Below are 4,156 nucleotides of genomic sequence, written 5' to 3'. Positions count from 1 at the left end.
TTCTCTTTCGTTTTTAATTTTTTTTTAGTTTTTATTTATATTTTCTTAGCCAAGCTGCCACAGCATATGGGATCTTAGTTCTCTGTCCAGCTATTAAACCTGAGCCCCCCACACCGTAAGTGTAGCATCTCGACCACTAGACCACCAGGGAAGTCCCAGTTCCATGCCATTTTATATAAGGGGCTGGAGCATTCATGAATTTTGGTTATCCGTAGAGATCCTGGAACTAGGAGATGACTGTATGGCCTTTCACACTGTTCTCCTGAAGTAAGAATTTCTTGCCCTGGAGGCTCCAGAGCTACAAGTCCTTGACAACGAGAGAGATGGGGCTGTATCACTGATCTGGTCATCGCCTCTCCCCATCCCTGCAAGAACTTAAACCCTCATACCAACCTTTCTGGGTCCCTTCCTACCCTCTTCCTGTTTCTCCAAGGACAACCTCTCCATCCTTCCCCACAAGTCTCCTTCTGGCCAATGTCAACAGTCCAGGCCCTGGGACTCAGGGGAAGGCATACCCTCCTCCACCCCATTTCTGCTGCTGGATGGCCAGAGTGACACCTGGTCTCAGGAATGGGGCGAAAGAGCTGGTGAGGATCTCACTTGAGGCCACTTCGGGCCTCACTTGATTTTTTTTTTCTTAATATTTTTTAAAAAATATGCCTTGCACCATGAGGATTAGTTTCTTGCCAAAATATCTCATAAAACTTACATAAGAGATCCCTACTGTTTGCAAATATAGCCTTGACTTTAGAATGATAAAAGAGTATTTGCCCTTTTCCAACCTCATGTTATGATAGGAATTTATATAACCACGAAGGATACTGCTCCCCACCCCTCATCTCTAATTAGAGGGCCTGTGTACTGGCTGGGGAGGGGAAGGGGGCTCATGGGTATCAAGAAAGAATGAATAAATGAATGAATGAAATCTCCTGTCCTTGAGAAGTCTATAGTCTAGTAAAGCACTTCAGAGAGATTCACTGAATTACAATTCCATGCAGTGAACATTATGACTAAATCCTGCCCTAGATGTGGGAGGTTTGTGTAGGAAGTAGTCTCCTCCTGGAACAAGGTTCAGGAGGTGTCCACAAGGAAGGAGGGGCCTCGAGCCCCTCAAGCTGGGCCCTCGAGGACGAATAGGAATTTTCACATTGCCAAGACAGTGATGGATATTCGCAAGAGAGCAGGCAGCCTGTCTTGGTGAGTAACTAACTTAGAATTTGAATCCAGTCTTTCAGGCCCTCACTTTTAAGAGTTGTGTATCTACCTTCTAGACTCTTCTCTGCCCTCATATAGTCATATTATCTATAATCAATATCTTGAGATGTACATCTTTTCTTTTATATATTTGCAGCTACTTTCTAGCAGGGGAAAGAATTGCAGCATAATAAGTATACCATAATTGCATTTTACCAGATTTTTTCCCTTGCCACAAAAAATTCTGCAAAGATATCATCGTACATTCTTACATGCCAGTAATTTTATTTTCATAGTAGATATTCCCCAAAGTAGATTATTGGGTCAAAAGTTAGATGGATTTTTAATTTTAATAGAACAGATTACCTTCAGAACTGAACCTGGTAATTTATAATCCCATCAGCAATATATGAAAAGTCCTTTTTCTCTAATTCTTTGCCAGTCATGAATTTTATAAATCCTATTACTTTCTGTCAGTTGGACAGTCAAAAGTCCCAAACTCATCGTTAATTATGTGCCCGTTTCCATGAGTCTGCATGAGGTTGAGGGTAGAGCTGGCTCTTGTTATTGAGCTGGCAGCTTCTGGGGTTTCCTGCTCAATGAAGGAGGAGACACGCCTATAGGTCAGGAGCTTCACACCCCACGTGTGTGCGGTTCCTCTTATTACATCTGTGGCAGATGGCACCAGTCAGCCATGGCTTCCTCTTCTTTCAAAATAACATACCAGAGAAACAGTAACCCTTGTGCACTGCTGGTGGGAACCTGAAACAGTGAAAACTATGAAAAACAATATGGAGTTTCCCCCAAAATCAAAATAGAACCACCATATGATCCAGCAATCCCACTTCTGGGTATACAAGCCCAAAGAATTCAAATCAGGAACTCCAAAAAATAAAAAAATCTGCACCCCCATTTTCACAGCAGCGCTGTTCAAATAACCCTGGGGTGGAAGCAACCCAAATGTCCTCTGATGCATGGATGGAGAAATACAATATGGTACTTACATACCGTGGAATGTTATTCAGTCTTTAAAAGGAAGGAACTTCTGACTCCTGGAGAACACGGATGAACCTTGAGTTCATTCTGCTCAGTGAAAGAAACCGGGAGCAGCAGGATAAACGATCCCACTTGCAGGAGTTGTCTAGTCAACTTCATAGGGACAAAAAGTAGGCGGTGGTAGGGAGGAAAGAATGGGACGCTATTGTTTAACGGGCAGAGATTTCCAGTTTGGGAAGATGAAGAGAGTTCTGGGGATGGATGATGCTGACGGTGGAGCAAAAATGTGAACGTACTTCATGCCATTGAACGACACACCTAAAAATGATTAAAACGGTAGATTTTATGTTCTGCATATTTTACCAAAATTGTAAAACATTAAACAATAGGCAACAGTGCGCTGTGTGCTGAGTCGCTTCAGGCATGTTGGACTCTTTGCGACCCCGTGAACTGCAGCCCGCCAGGCTCCTCCGTCCATGGGATTCTCCAGGCAAGAACACTGGAGTGGGTTGCCACGCCCTCCAGGGGATCTTCCTGACCCAGGGATCAAACCTGAGTCTCTTTCTTGAATTGGCAGGCAGACTTTTTACAACTAGTGCCACCTGGGAAGCCCCATGAAACACAGGAGAGGTTTTATATGTGTGTATATATATTCAATGTATACAGTATAATAATATAAGGACAGTAAAAACCTACCTCCCCCCAGAAAGAGCTAGACCATGGCTAATACAGTTGTATTTCTCTGTGAATATAACCCCTACATAAATTAGGGGGCATTACATTTGCTGTATCTGAGCCAGAGAGAAGCACGAAGACATTGTCATTGGGAGAATCTCACAGTTGAATTCCAGAGTGGGTTGAGAAGTGATGGGTAGGCTCTGGGAACACCTGCTGAATCTTGAGAGATGTTTTTCCTCTAATTTTACTTGTTTGTTTATTTTATTCCCCAATTTGGATCTTGTTTACAGTTTTTATTTCCAACCTTTTAGAGTTTGTCCTTGACATTTTACTATTAAAATTACTCTACACATTCTAAGATTAATCAAAAACCACATCTTTCTTTCCCAAGTAAATTGTATCAGTTTGGTTCTTATAAACCCTTACTCACTTCCATGTAGTTATGTTGGTATTTTATTATGTATTTTCAGTCATATATATTTAAGTTTTTATTATTAAACACCAAGAATGTTTGTTGGGAGTTATTTACATGTGTATCCATCTATTAATTCACTCTTCTTTCTTGTTTTGAAGGCTTTTTTCCTTCTTTATGAAGTATATCCTCAAGTAATTTCTTTAGCAAATTTAACCTCAAAATTAGTGTTGAGGCAGTGCACTTATGTAGTTAGAGATGTACGTGTTCATCTAAAGAAACATGAGGAGACTTCCTCATAGTTCAGTCAGTAAAGAATCTGCCTGCAATGAAGGAGACCTGGGTTTGATTCCTGGGTGGGAAAGAGCCCCAGAGAAGGAAATGGCAACCCGCCCCCATGTTCTTGCCTGGAGAATCCAATGGACAGAGGAGCCTGGAGGGGGTATAGTCCATGGGGTCACAAGAGTCAGAACTGACCTGGAGACTAAACTACCACCAAAGAGACATTTAGAGATATGCAAAAATGTATATGTCCATTCTGCAAACATTTATTTGTATACATCCCTTTGATATATCCTTGCATCTCTGTTTCATATATATGTTTATTTCCTTCCCTCTATCCCTAGCCCACTATGATGTTATTAAAAGATAATTCTCAAAATAACAAAGATCATGACTTTCATACAACTATAAAGTGAACATATATCAAAAGATTTTATTAAATCCATTAGTTAACAGGAAAATCGGCAATACATTAAAACTTCTCAAGAGAAAAATCTGAAGAAGAGACACATATAATCAAGAATCAGAGATGTTGTAAAGAATTTGCTAACAGATACATAACTGGTTGCTATCCAACCAAAAGTAATGTTTGAA

General features: G+C 40.8%; 1 long non-coding RNA gene across 1 annotated transcript; it reads right to left on the bottom strand.

The window, feature by feature from the left end:
* Positions 1-1,461: 1,461 nt before the first annotated feature.
* On the bottom strand, positions 1,462-2,508 carry LOC132342174 (uncharacterized). Its single transcript, XR_009490434.1, has 2 exons — positions 2,203-2,508; positions 1,462-1,956 (listed from the first exon to the last, which is right to left on the bottom strand). It is a non-coding gene; the product is annotated as an uncharacterized lncRNA (long non-coding RNA).
* Between the last annotated feature and the right edge of the window lie 1,648 nt (positions 2,509-4,156).

This window comes from Bos taurus, chromosome 14 (assembly GCF_002263795.3).
Source record: "Bos taurus isolate L1 Dominette 01449 registration number 42190680 breed Hereford chromosome 14, ARS-UCD2.0, whole genome shotgun sequence".
NCBI lineage: Eukaryota > Metazoa > Chordata > Mammalia > Artiodactyla > Bovidae > Bos > Bos taurus.
The sequence above is the reverse complement of the archived record's forward strand: the minus strand, read 5'-3'. Positions and strand labels throughout refer to the sequence as shown.